Below are 21,094 nucleotides of genomic sequence, written 5' to 3' on the forward strand. Positions count from 1 at the left end.
ACCACTTGAGAGTAATATATATTTTAGCAATTCACTGATTTGAAACCTGCGTGTACTACAGTACAGAAAAATGTATATATTTGCTGTATTTGAATTTGACATTTTTGGCCTCATGATTTTTACTGTGCACTGTCTTTTAGTGTTTACTGTACATACATAAATATTTAAATTACCTATGAATTTGTCATTAAATGCTTCATTCAGGGACTCATCTAAGTGTACTATTTATTGCAGGCCTTCAAGTGGAAAATTTTATTCTGCGGAAACCAAATTCAACATTAAATATGTGTTGGTTCTAGGTGAAATAGACCAAAAACAAAAGCTTTGCAGTAACAGCTGTAATGCTGTGCTTCTGACACCCCATTTGACTAGTTATTGCAGGGGTCTGCAGGATTTTTGAAAGTGTGGAATGTGATCCTCCATTTCCTTGCTTTTCTCAGCTTTTTAGAACTCTAACAGTCTAACTCTTTTTTCCCCTTTGCATAAAAAGGTATTGCTTCGTGCTTAAATGTAAAGCTCTTAGGCCAGGAATCATAAGTAGCTCCTGTTAAGTATCATAAATCACACAAGTGATTGTAAGAAGAGAAGAAAAATCATGTCTATTAATCTTATAAAGATTATGCTGTCATGAACGTTTATCCTGCAGACGCCTTCAGAAAAGTAAACAGTGGAACAAAACCAGGATGCACATCTGTATCTTCTGTGTGTTTGGATCACTAAGGAGTACAAGAACTGTCATTTTAGTTGTACTGCCTGCCAGCTGGATAAGCTCCCTCATGCGTTTCTCAGAATTGCACACAGTGAAAGTGAAGGGCATGAAAATGTGACTTTGACAGTGATACAATAAAGGTGGTATAAGTAAATCAAGTATAATATTGAAGTTGCTTTTTGTTTCTATAGAGTAAATTTAGCATAATTTTATACTGGACTTCTATGTTTTTTAAGGAAAAATGGCATTTAATAATGATACAGCATTATTATTTGTAACATAGTTACACCCAAAGACCCCATTCAGGACTCAGTTGTGTTAGAGTGTAGACATATCCTTAAGACGTGTTCCCTGCCCTGAAGATCTTATTCTGTTGTTTCCCCACAAATTAATTAAATGTGTTAATTTAAAGGAATTAATTTAGTGCAGTTGTTTTTACCAGTGCCTGACTTTTTTTTTTTTCTATTTATGTTGTGTGTTTACAATGGTCAAACTTACCTTTAGTTTGGAGATCTCTGAGTTCTAGATGTATATAGTCTTCAAAAATGTGGAGTTAGAAGTGATGATAATGTATAACACTTTTCTAGAAGAATAATGCCAGTTAGAGATGAGCTAGTAACTGGCTGTTGTAATCTTATTTATACAGTCTGATTTAAGATTTGTCTCTAGAAGAGGTTTGCTGGTAAGCTATACTAGCAAATCTTTCTAGTGAAGACACAGCTTATACCAGCGAGTTCTTTTGCCGTTGTCCTGGACATTCAGGAAAAAGACAAGATGCAAGGGATGTGGTTTAATTACACTGCAGCTTTATTAATTTAACTCATCTGGCAGCTACTGGCAATAACTCATACAGTGCTTTTCCATGATTGTTTAATCATTTCCTGCTATCAGCCCCCGACCCCTGGCCTCCACAGCTGGTTCCCAGCCCATTGGTGGGACATCACCACACTCCCCTCATATGAAGGTAAAGTGGTTTCTCTCCTCACTCTACCAGACATTAGAAGTCTTAACCCTGTTCACTAGCTTCTTTGAGGGATTTCTTCTCCATAGTCCACTTCCCTATCCAGTTTATCAGGGAACCAGAAACCCTATAGAATAAATATCTAGTCAGTATAGGTGTTAGAGGGGCTCAGGCTGAGTGATAAGGTTTATATAACCTCCCCCAGCTGTGCAAAGGCCAATGGCTTAGTGTCCCCCTGCCCCCAAGTGATACTTTCCACCCATTTCCCAGCCATCACCTCCTAGTCCATAAGGAGGGGGAGTTCTTAAAGGAGCCCACTACCCTGTCTCCTGTCCAGGCAAAGCCCCTGCCTTGAGGATAAGAGAGTTGCAGTATAACTTATTCTATTTCCCCAAATGAAATAAGCTATGCTGGCAAAAGAACTTTTTTTTTTCCTGGTGTAGATGTGTCTACATTAGGGCTTGTGCTGGTTAAGCAGTGTCTACAAATCCACGGATATCCACTTCATAGCAGTAGATATCCATGGGCCATTTTTGCAGATCAGATGCAGGTACAAATTTTGTATCTAGAGCCCCACAAATCTGTGGCTATCCACTTTTTATATCCATGGATATCTGCATCCATGGATCATTCTTGTGGATAGGATGCGGATACAAATTTTGTGTCCATGCAGGGCTCTAGAGGTGTCATTTTTCCCTGCCCCATTTCTAGCTGACATAGCTATATTGGCAAAACTTTTAAGTGCAGACCAGACCTTGGTCTGACCTTAATATTATTTGTTTAATATTTTGCCTTTTAGTTACCAGTATGCAGTCACCTTCTAGTAAGGGAGTGACATTGCCAAAGAGAAAAAGAATAGGAAGTTCAAATATAAAGGGGTTCCTCTTTGTCTGATTCAAGATCTTGTTTTAAACATAATAGTATAAACAAAAGCTAAGTAGATCTTTTTAGAGGAGTTTGTCTTGCCACACTACTTCAGTCAGGCAGGATTCCAATTCTTTGAGTATAAGGTGGGCCATAAAGCAAATATCTGTTAAAGAAATAGGGATATTAAAAGAATACATTCTCCATGTGTTAAATAAAAACATAGTGTAAGCAAAAGTAATAGAGGACTGTTAGCAAATTTGCCTGTATGCTCATATTCTTTGCCAGGGGAAGTTGTGAAGGCCAAAACTATGACAGCGTTCAAAAAAGAACTAGATACGTTCCTGAAAGAGTGTCCGTAGCCTCAGTTTGCCAGAAGCTGGGAATGGATGACAGGGGATGGATGACTTGATATTGCCTGTTCTGTTCATTCCCTCTGAAGCACCTGGCACTGGCCACTGTCAGAAAACAGGATACTGGGCTAGATGAACCATTGCTGTGACCCAGTATAACCATTCTTATGTTCCAGTGCCAGTCTTCAGACCTATTTTTTTTCCAGTTAAGTGTAAAATTCTTAATAGCAAAATTTATAAAGAAAATTCTGACCCTTTCATAATAATTCTGTTAAGTGCTGTTATAAAAAGCTGGATGTGTAGACTGAGCCTAAATTAATTAATTGATTAATATGGGTTTCCACAATATTCAACTTTAGAAAATTATGCAAGGTCCTGAGGCCATGATGTCTTTTAGAACTCAGTAGTGTAAAATAAAAGGTAATTATGCAGCCCCATTTATACTCTTCAGTCACTGTGGCCATAATTTGGATGACTGCCAACATGATCTCAAATTGAATTAAATCACTTTCTCTTTGATATAAAGTCCAGATGTTAAATAGCTGTGAGCTGTGTATTTCACAATGAAAATCTAATTTGTCTAGGTATGGAACATATTTTCATAATTAGCAATTGTACAACACTTTATCCTTGCTTCTCAAATTATTTTACAAACATTTATACTGAAGCTACACATCTTAAATAATGCCTCCATTACCCTCCCACACGGTTAATGAAAAAGCCAGGAATAAAACACAGAGCACATTCACTATCCTTGGCAATGACTTTTCTAATGTTTTGTTTCTGTTTCCTTTTTGGTTTCAAATTTCATTGACAGGGAGCCTTTCTCTTCAACTATGAGGGGAGGAAAAAGTTAAAACTGAGTCATGTCTCAGCTTTTCATCTGTTAAACTAATAAATATGGCAGCTTGACATAGCGTCAAAGGTAAGTCTTGTAAGGCTAGTAGCATAGAATAATTAGGTAACTTCTCTAAGCAGTAATGATATTTTGTCAAGATCAAGTTTGAAAATTTATAAATTATCGAGTGTCACATGCTTTACAGTATGAAAGAAAACAGACTGGGAAAAATCTCCAAATATTGGAAGAAGATCCCAAGTTATTGTTTCTGGCCTCTAAATAAGGGTATATCTACACTGCAATTACCCACTCATGGGTGGGTCATATCAGCTAATTTGGGCTGTGGTGCTGTAAAATTGCAGTGGTGACATTTGGGCTCCAGCTGGAGCCTGGACTCTAGGCCTGAATGCCTACACTGCAGTTTTACATCCTTGCAGCCCAATGTCTGAGTCAGCTGACATGGCCCAGCTGTGGATATTTAATTGTAGTGTAGACATACCCCAAAACCAAATTGGGAGGGGATGAGTTGAGCTCAGCCACTCCATGAAATTTCACCCAGAACCTACTGAGACTACCTGTGGCTCCAGGAGCAATTTGATAAGTGAGCTGTGAGTTTAGGTCTACATATCTTCTTATTGGCTTCAGTGGGAACAAAAGTGGGCCTCTTAATTTGTTCATTTCCTAGTGTAAACCTCTGTGGGGCTCTCACAAGGAAAAAGAGAAGGACCGTGGTAAGGGATGATTAAAAACACACTGTCTTTGCTTGTGGGCTAGTGTTTGCATAAGGCAATAGAAGTTTAATGTGTTTTCACTAATTTACTGTAGCTAACTTGGTTGATATGTATGAAGAAGCTCAGCGAAGCTGGTGCTAAGTAAATAGAGAGGAACTCTTCTGAAATGAAGCTACTTAGCATTATTGTTTCCTTTCTTTTTTTATTTGCTATATTAATACCATCTAATAGAAGTGTATGCAAAAGATACGTTCTAAGTTAATTGCATTTAAAGTAGAATGGCAAACAGAGAGAGCTGTATAAATTGACAGCTGTGATGTGGTAAAATTATATGAAGGAATATTCAAATACATTTTAAAGCTTCAGTGCTGAATTTTGTTTTGGTTACAAAATATTAGGAGTGAAGCTCTGAGTCCTTGATATAAGTTGGCTCTAATGAGCAGACTAGCCATCTCCATTTCAGTTTTGATCTGCATTTTAAAAGCTTCTCTGCAATAAATTTATGAGGTAAAAAAATGTGCTCAGCAATGTTGTCTTGGAAACTGAGAGCAAATGTTCAGCAGTTTAGCCAGCCAATCCTCAACCAAGAGTAGTGTTCTTTCGTTGTACTGATCTTACGGTAACCAGGGCTACTGCGCTGCTATGGTGATTTGTTATTGTCTAAACAGAAAATGGTGCTGCAATGTATCAAAATAGGCAGTATATATGTTAATTTTACTGTGACTCAAACATGGAAAAGGTACCCCTTCAACACCCAGTGCTACTAATTTAGCAGCTTTTTTATTATCTAAAATTGTGTTTAAAAGGACAGTGGTATTTAGGCTGCAAATTTGACGTATATTCATTTGGCAATGGTCCCATCTGTAAGCTCCCCATATGGATTTGCAAGTTTAAGTTTCCCTTATAGGGTCCTCTCACTGAATGTCATCTTTTTCCTCAGCCTTTGTAACATACCACTTACTATCCTTCTAGTCAAGGAGAAATAGACCCCTCCCTAACTCATTCCTGCTGCTCTTTACTTTGCAAATGGGACTGTTACCCAGTAATGCAACCTCTTCTTCCAGAACTAAATATACACAAGTGAGGAATAAGAATTTGAGACAGGGAATTAGGTGGAAGTGTGGTGTCTGGAGGTGGGGGCGGTAGGGAGAGGGAAAAGATCTGCAACTGGTCCTTGCTTGAAAACTTTTTTTAAAAGATGGCTTTTATTGTCGCTCACTATAAACAAATAGGTGTCTGTATAGTAAGCCACGGTATCTTCATAGTGCATGCACTACTTTGTTTATAGTGATTCCAAAGAAAATCATTCATGTCCCTTCTGTTTAGTAAATGGTTGTATTTAGCAAGGATTAGTTCCAAAACCAGTGAAGCAAGTTTTGGAAATAAGAAGGTACAATCTTTTTAGATGAGATCTTTACATGAAATCAAATTTTACACCTCTGTCTTTAAGGTAAGATTTTCAAAAGCACTTGATGGAAGCAGAGTTTAGGCCAGCACTGTGAGAGATTTTAAAAATCCTACTGTAACAGCAAAAGCATCTCGCCTAAATGTTCTGTAAAACGAGTTTTTAAAAGGTACATTTCTTCAAGGTCTAAAATTTTCCATCAATAACTGTACTTTAATCACTTTGCTGCTTCCAATTCAGCAAAACACGTATTTCAGTCCTGTAGGACTTGACTAGGAAGGATAAAAAGTTAATTTCATTTTGTGTCTTTAATTGTATAATTCTGATTCATGCTTTCTTAGTGACATACTGATGCATCTTCCTATCAAGGAGCAGAAATCATATCATGTGTCTTTTGTAACACACATGGATTCAAATGTCAAATGCATGCCACAATCTGTGCTGAATTATTTGCATACTGAAGAAATAGGCAAACGATGACTAAATTTGAAAATACTATAACATTTGTGCAGGCACTTTTGTGCATCATCTTTTGGCTCCAAAAAGCAAAAAATTTTAAATAAATTATTCTAATTTGTTTGTTCAGCTCTACTTTTCCCATTCAGTCCTTTTGCTTCTTCCTCGGGGACATGTATGTTCTGTCAGCTGTTTTCTACAGAATGTCCACTTAGATTAATGGAATGTTACAAAGATCTATAGTAACATGATGCAACAGCTGCACTGGCGGCCTGCTGTGTGTCACACCCTGGAACATCTTTTAGCACTGAATTGTCATATTTTACAGTTTCTCTAATACTACTTATGTCTGACCTCTGCTTATGTTCTTCCTCAACTTTGTTGATTTTTCTTACATTTTTACTTTTGTATGCCATAATCCCAATTTTTCTGTTCAGTCCTGACCCCAGCCCTGTTTCCTTGTCCCATTGTCTCCCCTTAGTAATGCTGCTTCTGCATTGCTGTAATCTCTGGAAAACTGTTTCACCATGTGCTGAAGGAGCGAAATATTTAAAGTGGAATGGCAGCCACTGAGCTCAGCTCTTAACTATAGAGGTTCCATCAGAAGGCCTTGAAAGGATCTTTTGTAAGGAATCATGGAGATGGTGTGCTGTCCCAGATTCTCTCTCTTCTATGTGCATGTTATTCCACTGTAAGCAATATGATAAATCCACACACAAAGCAGCCAATTAGCCATCATAGAACAGTGTTTAGAAATTCAGCTGTCAAACTGGCTGATCTTGCAAAGTGCAAACTGCTTCCTACAAAGCACTCACAGATGAGGTACAGCTCCTCACAGGATTAGCCTCAATAGCGCTGTCTCCAGTATTTCACATCTTGAGGCATGGATCAAAAACGTATTATGCTTCATTTTCACTTAGTTCATAGTCCTGAGACTAATCACAATGGGAAAATTGACATAGAGAGAACACAGAACAGCAGGTTGGCAGTTCTTGCAAGCTGTACTTCTGATTTTTTATATCTAAGGTCTATGAAACCAGACCTTAGATATAACGGAATTACAATCAACTGTATTAAAATATTCAGACCTCTAGAAATAATCAAACCTCCAAAGCATTCTTCTATGTATAACAAAGTTCTGGGGATCTATTTCACATGTAATGCACTGGAGCAATATGATAGCATAAAACCAGTTTTCAAAGTCAGCAGTAAGAATTATTCCTTATAAATTTATATTAAAAATTATTTCAGCACACTGACTAGGCTGGTATGTGGTGGTACATCATACTAGCATTACTTTAGTTATACTGCCACCTTGTTCTCCAAAATCTGTTTCCTTTTTGTGTTTTAAATTAGTCTCTAGCTGTTTTTGTTGCTAAGATACACTTTGTTCATGTTTTTGGAGCGTAAGTGATGCAGTGAGAGCTGCTTGCATTTGCAGAACTTGAAACAAAACCTATGAGAGGTCTGACCTACTCCATTCACTTATTGAAATTAGTACTAACTCAGATTCTTATATTTTAAGTGTCAATATCATTAACTATTTCATTGCTCCTGAAAGCATGCAAGATAGAAGAGAGAGGATCATATTATGAACAATTTATTACATGATAGCTCATTTTGGCACAATGTATGAATAGATTTGGGGAAGTGCCTACAGAGGCCAGCAGGACCTCTGAGCCAATGGGGAACCCATACAGAAGACCATGCCATATAGGGTTTTATATAACAAAATCAACAGCCTGAATTTTGGAATCAAACTGGAAATCATGTGTTATATGCCATGTGGCAAACACTTCTAAGTAAGCAAGTAGCCATGTTCTGTACTAGTTGGAGTTTTCAAGTAGTCTTCAAGTTTAGCTCCATGTAAAGCTGTGACCGGAGTCCCAGGGGAGCCAACTGAGGTCAGTCAATTAGGGTGAACTGCAAAGAATGGGGCAGACAATCCCCAAAGTTGGTGGATTTTCCAATACTTAGATTTACCAAGCCAGCACCAAACAGCTTCTCTAGTACCTCACTGGTTACCCAGAAGCCAACAACACAGTTCCCTTAAAGTAACCCAGCCTTAGGCCTCCACCCAGACACCCAAGTCAAATATGACGAGGATTACTGAAAATCTTATTCATCATATAAAAAAGTTCTACCAATCCCAAAGGATTGGACACATTACCTCCCAGGTTAATAAATATTTCAAATCTTACCCAAATACACACTTACAGCCAATTCTAACTAACCTAAAATTTATTTAAAAATAAATTAGACTGCGTATTGGTTAAAAGATCAGTGTATATATACAAACATGAGTACCGTTCTTGAGATCAGATTAATAGCAGTGATGGTGATCTTTGTAGTTCCAAAGAGTTCTTTCAAAAATAATCCATGGGTTATAGTCCAATGTTCATATTCAGAGTGATTCCAGATTAGGATTGGAGATCTCAATTTTGGTTTTAAGATTCCCCTGCATGAAGCATCAAGCAGATCTGAGATAAAAAGAATAAGGATCGAAGCCTTTTTTTAATACAGTTTCAGGCCTTCTTTGACAGCTTGGAGTCCTTTAGCAAACAATAGGCACTCATGGGGATTTTGAAGTAGACCTATTCTAAGCATCGCCAGTAATTAGCTACACAGATTAACATAAGGCAATTGCCTGTTTTTTCTACCATTCGCAGATGATTTGCTATCCATTTCAAAGAGAGATGAATACAGTTATGTTACTATGTTTACAGTCCATCTAAATGTTAATATGTCCTTTTGATTTCTGAATCAATAGATATAGTGACAGACAAACTGTCTGTTTACATGGCTAACATTCTTCAAGATATAAGTACACACATACAATTAGTACTACCTTCAATTCTCTAACAATTCAGGTTTGCACTTCAAAGTTCTAGCCTATCTAGCATGGAATGGCCCTAATTACCATTCACATACTTTTCTAATATGTCTCCAAAGGTTGAATCTGGGTCATTTTATCCTTTCTGGCCATGTGTTACAAATTGTATAAGCAGCAAAGAATCCTGTGGCACCTTATAAACTAACAGACGTTTTGGAGCATGAGCTTTCGTGGGTGAATACCCACTTCGTTGGATGCATGCATCCAACGAAGTGGGTATTCACCCACGAAAGCTCATGCTCCAAAACGTCTGTTAGTCTATAAGGTGCCACAGGATTCTTTGCTGCTTTTACAGATCCAGACTAACACGGCTACCCCTCTGATTTTGTGTAAGATTTGTTGCAATTATAGAATAGTGGTAGCAACAATGGTTTGCATGGTCATATTTTAATCAGATAACATCACAAAAGCATATGCTATTTGTCTCAAGGTGAGTATAATTCTTCTTTGAGTGCTGTCCCTATGAGTGCTCCATTTTAGGTGTTTGTGCGCCCGTGCTCATAATTGGAGATTTTTGATACTAGTGCTCAGTTTGGTCGCGCATGTGTGATCCCTGTCTTGCGCCACTTCAGGCAGTTAACCGGCGCTGTGTAACCAACCCCCACTTCGTTCCTCCTCTACCCACCTTTGGCCTCTAGTCAGAGCATTAGCAGCGCTCACTGCTTAGTTCTTTTAGGCTATTTACTATGGTTATTTAGTTAGAATAGTTAGTTCATTATCTTGTCCCCATCACCCCCTTTCTTTTAACCCCCTCCCCCCCAAAAAAACCCTTTCTTTATTGCTATTATTTCATCTGTCCCTTTAGAATAGTCAGCCTCTCTGAGGGCAAAAGCCTTTCTCTAATGGGAATGCCCAGTTCTCTAGGCTTTAAACGCTGCCTCACTTGCAGGCTTTCTGTACCAGTCTCAGATGGACACGATCAGTGTGTGCACTGTCTAGGTGAAGCAAACATAACACAAAAGTGTCCTCATTGCCACAAGTTAACTACTTGGACAAGAAAAGCTAGATACTTACAACTAAAGCTCCTCCTCAGGGAGAAGTCTCTCAGACCGGTGTCAGCCCAAATCCAGCCTGGACAAGCCTCCCCAACCATGGCTTCTGACAAAGGTCCCTCCTCTACCATGCTGGCTTTGGTTCAGCCCACTAAGTATCCAAAAAGCAGGTAACTACTTTCCCAATGCAGGAATTGGCTAAAAGGAGCCGTTCCGTGAACGGGCAAATAGCATTGACACCGAACGCACCAGTGCCTGGATCTGAGCTGCCGGAACCATTCAGCACAGCCAGTGCGGCAGAAGCTAAGGACTCTAAAAGAGCCAGCTCAGACACAGGCTCTAAGGGGAAATCAAAACTTCATGCCTCAGCACTGATGCAATCAAAGCTGCAATCAATCCACAGCGGCTTGGCTTCGGAACATACGGTGCCTCATTCTTCAATGCCCAATGCACGCTCGGTGACCACTCCAGTACAGGACATGGTGCTGACATATGCACTGCTGCTTGCAGCACCGACGCTCATGCAGCCTCCAGCGCAGATCATGCAGACACCATAGCAGTTTCTACAGCAAAAAGATCTTTTAGATCTACGCCTGACTCTCCCATTCTTGGCACTGATGCAACCCCAGCACAGTCGACACCTATCTTTCAGTCATCAACCTCCCTAGATGATACCATCATGCTTCCTCTCCCTAATATGGGGGATGGTTTCAAGCAATTCCAGGACCTATTTAGCTAGCTCTCTGGGCATCTCTCTGGAAGAGGTTCAAGTGTCACAGCACAAACTTGTGGACATTTTTGAATACCTCCTCTTCCTCCAAAATTGTTTTACCTATGAATGAGGCGATAACGGACCCCATCACGACTATTTGGCAGATTCCTGCAGGAGGTCTAACAAAAAATATGTGCCAGCAAAGGGCACAGAATTCCGATTCTCCCATCTTGCACCTGGTTCACTGGTGGTCAATGCAGCCCATGAGCTCTTGGACTGGGAGGCATACCTGCATCCCCTCTGGAATTCCTTCTTCACCTAAATCTGTTAGAGCTGTGAGCCATTTGCAATGCCTGCTCCCACTTCTTGCCAGTCATCAAACACAAGGCCATTCAAATCCCTACGGACAACATAGCTTGTATGTTTTATATATACAGACAAGGGGGAGCACAGTCGCACTCCCTATACGTGAAAGTCATGAGACTCTGGCAATGATGCATCAGACACAATATCCACTTCACAGCAATGTATCTATTTGGATGCCAGAACATCACGGCAGATACCTTAAGCGGACACTTTTCACAGGCCCTTGAGTGGGAGCTTGACAATAGCGTGCTTCTGTACATACCTCTTTGCAAATCCACGCAATACCAAATGCCCCCAGTTTTGCTCCAGAGCAGGTCTCAGCACACACAATCTAGGCAACACCTTTCTCCTAGAGTGGAACGCCCCCCTTGTTTATGCTTTCCTTCCCATTCCCCTCCTGACCCGAGTGATCCATAAGATCAGACAGGACAGAGCCACAGTAATCCTAGTAGCCCCCGCAAGGTCCTGACAAACCTGGTACCTTCTCAGGACTGTGGTGCATCCTGCTGCATCTACTGCTACTCTCCCGCTCCTGCTGCATCTACTGTCACAGGGCGCAGCTCGCATCCTGCATCCAGATCCACAGACTCCACCACAGGGCGTGACTCCCCCATGGCTCAAGGGACCTGAGATGACCTGCTGAGAAGATGTTAAAAACATATTACTTAAGAGTCAGAGCAACAACCCACCACATGTAGTTACACACGTGGCAGCGATTTGATACCTGGTGCCAGCAAAACCAGCTGGCATCCATTTCAGCCTCCTTACCCTTATTATTGAACTACCTCTTAGAACTTAAAAGGTCAGGCCTCTCCATCAGCTCAATAAGAGTACACTGCTCTGCTATCACAGCTTTTCACCACAAAGTAGATCAACTTTCTGTCTTTGCGCACCCACTCACCAAGCATTTCCTCAAAGGCCTCACTAACATCTACCCCAACCTACGCAATTCTACCAAACCATGGGACCTCAATCTAGTCCTTCAGGCCCTCACCGGTTCCCCATTGAACCCATAGCCACATGTCCATGGAAAGATGTAGTAGTGAGCATTACATCTGCTGATGTGTCAGAGAGTTGAGTGATCTCATGGCAGACCCCCCCATATACTATCTTCTTTAAAGATAAAGTATCCCTGAGACTGCACCCCAAGTTTTTACCTAAAGTCGTCTCAGCCTTCCATCTTAACCAACCCATTTACCTACTGACGTTCTATCCAAAACCCCAGTCCATACTTTTATGCAGCACTACGCCTTACAACAACAGGCAGCTGTTCAATTCCTCTTTTGGACTCACTGTCGGGGCCGGTGCAACCATTTAGGCGGACAAGGCGGTTGCCTGGGGCTCCAAGATTTGGGGGCACCAAAAAGCACCCCCTGATTTTTTTTAAAATGGTTGAGCAGCCGCTGCTGCAGGGACAGAGAGGGAGTCTGAGCTGCCAGCGGCCGCCCACAGCCCAGGGTGTCGCCTGGGTCAGGGCGCCTCCGTGGCAGCCCGCAGCCCAGGGTGTCCCCTGGGTCAAGGCGCCGCCCAAGGGGCGGCAGGCAGCTCCCATGGAGCTGCCGCAGTGGTGCCTGCGGACGGTCGGCTGCTCGCACGGCTCCGGTGGCCCGCCCGCAGGCATGACTGTGGCAGCTCCACCGGAGCCGCGGGACCAGCGCGCGGGGCAGCAAAATTGCCGTCCACCTAGGGCACTCAAAACCCTAGCGCCGGTCCTGCTCACTGTACTGTCTTCTCTTATGACTTCAACTCTGAAATCCCTTCCTTCCACTGGAGGGCACTGCTCTAAAGTCATCTAAAGTGGAGCACCCACAGGGACAGCACTCGAAGAGAAGGTTACTCACCTTGTGCAGTAACGGGTTCTTAGAGATGTGTGTCCCTGTGAGTGCTCCACTACCCTCCCTCCTCCCCTGTACTTTGGAGTTTATTGTTCAGACTCTGTGGTAGAGAAGATAGAAAGGGGGTTGGTCGCACAGCGCCAGTTAACTGACTGAAGCAATATGAAACAGGGACTGCGCATATGTGGTCCCAACCAGGCACTGCTACCAAAAATCTCCAATTACGAGCGCAGGGGCACACGAACACCTAAAGTGGCGCACCCACAGGAACACACATCTCAAAGAACCTTTAGTTACTGCACAAAGTGAGTAACTCTCTCTTTTCATTGAACTCAACAGCAGCTAATCTGGATGTATGTGGCTAGTCAGAGTCAGGGATTTCTGTATATAATTCGACTGGTTCATATTGTTGCAGACTTCAGTATTTTTATATATGAAGTGGTAAATAGTAGAAACTGGTGACATGACAGTTTTCAGCCAGACAAGGTGGATGAGGTAATATCTTTTATTGAACCGATTTCTGTTGGGGTGAGAGAGAAGCTTTCGAGCTACACAGAGCTTTTCCTCAGATCTGGGAAAGGCAGTCACTGTCATAGCTAAATACAAGATGGAACAGATAGTTTAGCATAAATAGTTGGCACATATTCTAAGGTGAAATGTCCCATTAACATCCCTGTAGTCAGAGGACAAAAAGAGGGGGATTAGTGGATTACAGATTGTTGTAATTAAGACCATGATTTTTAATGTCTAGCAAAATTGTAAATTTTAGCTCCCAGGCTGATCTTTTGAAAGTGTTGTGCGGGTTCCCTATGAGGATGGGGACTGAGAGATAAGATATAGAGGTGATCACTTTGTGCAAAGTGTTCACCCACAGGTAGTGTGATGTTTTTGTCTATTATTATTTTCCTGTGTGAGTTCATTTAAGAGCGTAGTGATTATCTGGTTTCACTCGCCTAGTAATTATTGGGGTATTTAGTGTTGTCATAACCTTAGTCCCAGATTTGGACCTTAGCGTCCAAAATATGGGGGTTAGCATGAAAACCTCCAAGCTTAGTTACCAGCTTGGACCTGGTACCTGCTGCCACCACCCAAAAAATTAGAGTGTTTTGGGGCACTCTGGTCCCCCTGAAAAACCTTCCCTGGGGACCCCAAGACCCAAATCCCTTGAGTCTCACAACAAAGGGAAATAATCCTTTTTCCCTTCCCCCCTCCAGGTGCTCCTGGAGAGATACACAGACACAAGCTCTGTGAAACTACACAGAGTGACTCCCAGTCCTGGAAACAAAAAGTACTTTCCTCTTCACCCAGAGGGAATGCAAAATCAGGCTAGCGATTTCAACACACACAGATCTCCCCCTGATTTCTTCCTCCCACCAATTCCCTGGTGAGTACAGACTCAATTTCCCTGAAGTAAAGAAAAACTCCAACAGGTCTTAAAAGAAAGCTTTATATAAAAAGAAAGAAAAAATACATACAAATGGTCTCTCTGTATTAAGGTGACGAAATACAGGGTCAATTGCTTAAAAGAATATTGAATAAACAGCCTTATTCAAAAAGAATACAAATCAAAGCACTCCAGCACTTATATTCATGCAAATACCAAAGAAAAGAAACCATATAACTTACTATCTGATCTCTTTGTCCTTACACTTAGAAACAGAAGACTAGAAAGTAGAACTACTTCTCCAAAGCTCAGAGAAAGCAGGCAGACAGAAAACAAAGACTCAGACACAAACTTCCCTCCACCCAGAGTTGAAAAAATCCGGTTTCCTGATTGGTCCTCTGGTCAGGTGCTTCAGGTGAAAGAGACATTAACCCTTAGCTATCTGTTTATGACAAGTGTACTGAATGAGGTACACCACATGTTGTAATAGGCAAGTGTAGGACTCATGGCTCTTGATAGCTGTGTGGTGGTGGATGTTGTGCTGGAGCACCCAAGGAAAAAATTTAGTGGGTGCTTAGCACCCACCAGCAGCCAGCTCCCCCCATAGTGCCTCCTGCCCGTCAGCAGCCCTGCCAATTAACTCCTCCTCCCCCCCCCCGCCAGTGCCTGCTGTGATCAGCTGTTCCACAGCTGGCAGGAGGTGCTGGGGAAAGGGGTAGGAGCAGGGACGGGGTACGCTTGGGGGAGGGGTCAGAACTGGACAGAAAGAGGCAGGGTGAGGGTGGGGACTTGAGAGAAGGGGTGGAGTGGAGGGCAGGGCTTGGGGCGGAATGGGAGTTGAGCGCCTCTGGGTGAAGAAGGAAGTTGGCACCTGTGATGTTGATCATTGTAGCAGTGGAGAGATGTCTGCAGGTTTCCATCTCTTGTTCTGGCAGGGTCTGGTGCTGCTTTGAGTTCATGTGTCCTGGTCTGTGAGGCACTTGCTTCTGATGAAGAGCTTGGAGAAGTTGGTGGGGGGATTGTTTGAAATCCAGAAGATTTGTTACAGGATGGGGTCCCCATAAAGTGTGGGTTGTAGTTTTTTGATGATACCCCATATGGGTTCCAGTGTGAGGTGGCCAATGACGACAAGTAAGGGTGTGCAGTCAGAGCGGGGTTTATTTCTATGTCAAAGCAGGTTCTATTGAGGTATTTAGGTGGCCCATTTCATTATGCGATCTACTTCTCTGGTGAAATGTACTTGTTTTGAGTATGTTAAAGTGTATATCCCAGACTTTCTCCTCGGAGCATAATCTGTGGTATCTGAGTGCCTGACTGTACCTAACAGATTTCTTTGTGTGTTTGGGGTGGTGATCCAAGGGTTTCTTGTATATAGTTTCTGTAAGGTTCCATTGTTGAAGCTAATCATGGTGTTCAGGAAGTTGATGCTAGTGTGGGAGTGTCCCAGAGCACAGGTACCACTCCAGAGGTGCTCTGGGACTCGAGCACCACAGAAAAAAAAATAGGGGGTGCTCAGCACCCCCAGCCACACCTGTTTGGTGGGGCTGTCAGTCAGCTGTTTGGCAGCTGGTGGGAGGCACTTGGGGGAAGGGTGGAGAGCAGTGAGCGATGAGTGGAAGGCCTGGGGGAGAGCGGGGAAGGGCCTTGAGGAAGGGGGCAGAGTGGGTGGGAAGAGGTGGAGCGAGGGTGGGGCTTCAGGGGAAAGGGCAGGGTGGGGGAAGGACCTTAGGGCAGAGGGGGGAGTTGTAGCATCCCCCAGGAAAAATAAGTCAGTGCCTATTCCCCAAAGAAAGTTTAATGGATGGGTGGTGGTTGCTGAAGTTGTGGTGGAAATCTGTGAGGGAGTTTTAGTCGTCCGTCCAAAGGATGAAAATATTATTGATGCATCCTGGATATATCCTTGGTTTCATGTGCAGTTGTCTAGAAATTCTTCTTTAAGGTGGCCAGTCAGAGAGCCAGGGTTTTCTTTCTGTATGTAACAATAATACTTTACCTTAAACAAATATTTGTAAGGTTTAAAGTTTGTAAAGGGATTTGAGATTCTGACACACAAAGTTCAACAGAAGTTTTAAAGTTGTGGGAATTTCTTTTTCCGTTTTCCACTGCTCTGATAGATAATTCAAGTGGTTTGGGTATGGAAGTCTACAATAGTAGATGCACAGTTGTCACAGACACATGAGTTCTGACTCATATCCAGCAGGATCTTTGACTTCCCTTTTATTTACCAACCTTTACTTTGTTTTACTTTACCAAATAATTCACAACAGTACACACACACACACACACACACACACACACACACACACACACACACACACACACACACACACACACACACACACACACACACACACACACACACACACACACACACACAAAATCTACTGTGCTGGGTAACTTGAGCCTGTGCGTTTTCAGCGTCTGTCTCTGTGAAAGCGACCCCTGATAAAGTAAGCTAAGCCCATCCCCTTTTATATATAGAAACTGTTTGTTTAATTTGTGGACTGCACCAAGAATAAATAATGAGGTAATCCTGAAGATGATCCCAGAACAGTCAGCTTATGACTGTTCCTGCAAATCAGAGCCATCTTTTTTTCTTTGTTTTTAGAAGTAGTTTAGTTTGTCCAGAGTAGAATGTATGTTTAGGAATAGTATAGTATTTCAAGGAAGAAGCATGAGGGACAACATTGTGCATATAAAGGTCCTCCTGAATGCTTTGTTTATTGAATGTAAAACATGGTAACACTGAAATACTAAGGCCAGATTGATGATTCAAACCACTTTGAACAAGAAGTTCCTTCCATACAGAAGAGAGAAACATACGTTCTTTCAGATATTCTCAATCAACTAGTGGAACCTGCAATCAGATTTTTCTCAAGGTACTGTACATATGTTTGTTTTATGTGGCTACAGTTAGAACTGGAAACTTACTTGAATTAGAAATCTGATAAGCCATGTCATTATTTACATAGTAAGCCTGACAAAAAGATTTATTTGGGCACAGTCAACTCCCTTTTATCACTTAGAATTATTCTGTTTACTTTTCATTGGCTGCAATAGCCCATTAGGAGCTTGATGATAAAAGGTCTTTCCCTCCTGACTTTGCTCTGTGGTATTTTGCTGTGTTCCATCTAATATATCAGACATTTATATGGTTTTCTTTTTGTTTGTCTTGGTCTGTACACAGGCAGAAAAGATGATCTCATCAGGATTGTGCATAGCTCAGGGAGACTTATTAGATAACTGCACTGCAGAACAGCATTGGATAGGTCACCCAAAACCTGTGTTGGGGTAATTTTTTTTTATTTGATTGGGAGTTTTCTAATGTCCTGATATAAAAGTTAATTTTAAGAGACTAAATAATGGTACTTCACAGTGATTGGCATAAAATCTCCTCTCAGCGACATAATTTAACCAAATTACCCAGGTGTTGCTGAGAGCAGAATTTGACTTTCAATACGTTTTACAAACATAAATGAATCCTGATGATCCCATTTTACATATGGGAAAATTAATAGAGAGGTATTAAGAGCCTGATTCTGCAACTGGTACAGTGAGTAGTCGCTGCTCAAATGCTTAGTCATCCTTGGGGGCTATTTAGGGGCCAGTTCTGCCACTCCTTAATCACACTTTGCCCAAGACACGAAGTTAGTATCAGAGCTTATCAAGCAGCGGAACTCAGGAGAACATGGCTTCTAATCCTTTGCTCAAGTTACTGGACCATAACATACTATCATTCCAGAAAGGAACCTCCTAACTCCCCCATCAGCTCACCAAACTCATTAAAATTAATAACTGTATCCTTACAACCAGCTTCTTCTTTTTAGATACTTTAGGCATATACAGAAAGGGAAGTGGGATGTGAAGGGATAGCACAGTTTCATAACTTCATCATGTACTGTCGTTTTTTTATATAAGGCTTGTTATACAACTTTTTCTTATGTGAGTTTATTGGTGTTGAATGATATTGGATTGGCAGCCATAGACACTCAAGTTCTCTATCCACAGAACAGGACAGCTACATTCTTCCTTCTGAATCTAAGTTTTAATTAAAAATCTTCCTAGACAGCGATGACTTGTCTGCACACAAAAGTTGTCTCTCTCTAACTATGTTGGTGTTATGAGCTGGGTGAAACCTTGTTAAGGGTTGAGTTAAAACCCCATTGAGATTGATAGGTAGTCACTCACCCTCCCTTCGATTAATATAATTGTAAGCATAAGCCCCCACATAAGAGATAAGGTATGTGTGTGTGAAACTGCCCAGGAGCTTTTGTCTTATTGCTTTGGGTGGGGAGGGGGAAGCAGATGAGGAAAGAGATCAGACAGAAACTGAGAACAGAGCAAGAAGGAGAGGCAAGAAATCCAAGCAAGAGCCTGTAAGCACAGTGTGACCCTGGAAAAAAGGTAGAGAGAGAGTGCATTTGGGCTGGGTGTTGGCTAAGAAACTGGTCCTTTTGTTCTTGGTTTCTTCTGCATTCAGAGAGACAGGATTCTGTACATTATTTGTAAATAAACAAGATGGCATCAAAGAAAATAAGACTTCCATCAATATTCTGCTTCTATCCGGGACATCTCCAGGGCCCCAAACTTTGACTAGCCACTCATGTCAAAAAGAAGCAATGCTGGTATATTTAAAGCAGTACAACCCTTATAGCATGGACATAGTTATACCAGTATAAATCTGCTTATATAGATTTAGTTTATTACCATACAGGAAACATTATAAGTTATATCAATATAAAGTACCTTTATTTCAGTATAATTGTGCCCACACTAGGAGTTGCACCATATCATTAAAAAAAATCACTCTCCGAACTGACAGTTTATACAGTACAAAACTCTGCATAAACGAGGCCGGAGGATGAGATTTTGATGCCCCTGTTCGTTTAAGTAGCACCTTATTCTACGAGTAGATCTACTGACTTCAGTCAGACCTCTCAAGGGGAAAGGCAGTATTCACTTGGCGTGCTTAAGCACCTTCAATCCCACTGAAGTCAGTGAGACTCCTTGAGTAAGCAAGAGACTGTAGAACTACTCCATGTGCTTACAGTAAAGCACATGCTTAAGTACTTTGCTAAATCAGATCTAAAGTCAGCCCCTACCCCCAGTAATCTCTAAAAGCCTGAAGAAATGTATCCTTTTGTATTCAGCAAGAATCTAGCCCTTGCTAGGACTGTAGAGTTCTCTTTCTGACTCAGATAGCTAAGCCAGGAGCATGTGACTGTTCCCACTCAACCTTCTCTCAAAATTCACCATTACTTATTGTAAAGTAAATATATAAGCACATTTGATTGGCTATAGGAAGTAGTCCATTTATTACAGGCACACACACAGACAAAGAACCACCACTTCAAAGTTTCTTAACTTTGAACTTACACACTGCCAACCAGTTCCCAAAGTCCCATGTCAGCCCTTACTGATACTTTTAATCCTATCTGTCCAAAGTATGTATTGACTTAGAGGAGGAACAGAAGCCTTGAAATTATGGCTCTGTAATAGTCATCTAGTGATGGCTTTCTAATTTGTTCTGTCCTTAAAGATATGTTGCATGAAGCCCTGACTTATGAGGAGAGGCTGAGGGAATTGGGATTGTTTAGTCTGCAGAAGAGAAGAATGAGGGGGGATTTGATAGCTGCTTTCAACTACCTGAAAGGGGTTCCAAAGAGGTTGGATCTAGACTGTTCTCAGTAGTACCAGATGACAGAACAAGGAGTAATAGTCTCAAGTTGCAGAAGGGGAGGTTTAGGTTGGATATTAGGAAAAACTTGTTTTCACTAGGAGGGTGGTGAAGCACTGGAATGGGTTACCTAGGGAGGTGGTGGAACATCCTTCCTTAGAGGTTTTTAAGGTCAGGCTTGATAAAGCCCTGGCTGGGATGATTTAGTTGGGCATTGGTCCTGCTTTGAGCAAGGGGTTGGACTAGATGACCTCCTGAGGTCCCTTTCAACCCTGATATTCTACGAAAAGGTGAGTAGCTCACCTTTACTGCCAACTCTCTAGGAAGAGCTTTCTGTTGCCTGTATTAGAATATAGGCCATACTTATGGGAGTGGGACTCTATCCTGTGAAACAGTGGCTCTAAAAATGATTTGAGGGTTCTGATGAGCTCCCAGTGAAACACTGTGGCCAAAAGAGCTAATGCAATCCCAGGATGAGTAAACTGGGAAATCTCTTATTTGGCACTGGTGTGACTGCTGCTGGAATACAGTGTCCAATTCTGGTTCCTACAATTCAAGAAAGTTCCTGATAAATTGGAGAAGGCCCAGAGAAGAGCCTCAAGAATCATTAGAGAATTGGGAAACATGCCTTATAGTAATAGACTAAAGGAACTTAATTTATTTAGCGTAATAAAGAGAAGCTTAAGGGGTGACTTGATTATAGTATATAGGTGTCTGCATGGGGAACAACTATTTAATAATGGGCTCTTCACTCTAGTAGAGAAAGTTTAACGCGATCCAATGACTGGAAGCTAAAGCTAGACAAATTCAGATTGTAAATAAGTCAGACTAATTAACAATTGGAACAATTTAGCAAGGGTCATGGAGTATTCGCTATCACTGAACATGTTTAAATCAAGATTGTATGTTTTTCTAACA

At 41.5% G+C, this 21,094-nt stretch overlaps 1 protein-coding gene across 2 annotated transcripts in view; it reads left to right on the forward strand.

Annotated features, from left to right (window-relative positions):
• The window catches only part of MRTFB (myocardin related transcription factor B), a 435,216-nt gene that overhangs the window by 188,891 nt on the left and 225,231 nt on the right, over positions 1-21,094 (forward strand). The window contains exon 1 of one of the 2 annotated variants that reach the window (XM_050967692.1): positions 17,091-17,378. The exons of the other annotated variant lie outside the window; for it this stretch is intronic. The gene's annotated coding sequence lies outside the window, so the exon portion shown is untranslated. Of the gene's footprint in view, positions 1-17,090; positions 17,379-21,094 lie in introns of those variants that run through there. 2 annotated transcript variants of the gene reach the window in all.

This window comes from Gopherus flavomarginatus, chromosome 9, assembly GCF_025201925.1.
Source record: "Gopherus flavomarginatus isolate rGopFla2 chromosome 9, rGopFla2.mat.asm, whole genome shotgun sequence".
Classification (NCBI taxonomy): Eukaryota; Metazoa; Chordata; order Testudines; family Testudinidae; genus Gopherus; species Gopherus flavomarginatus.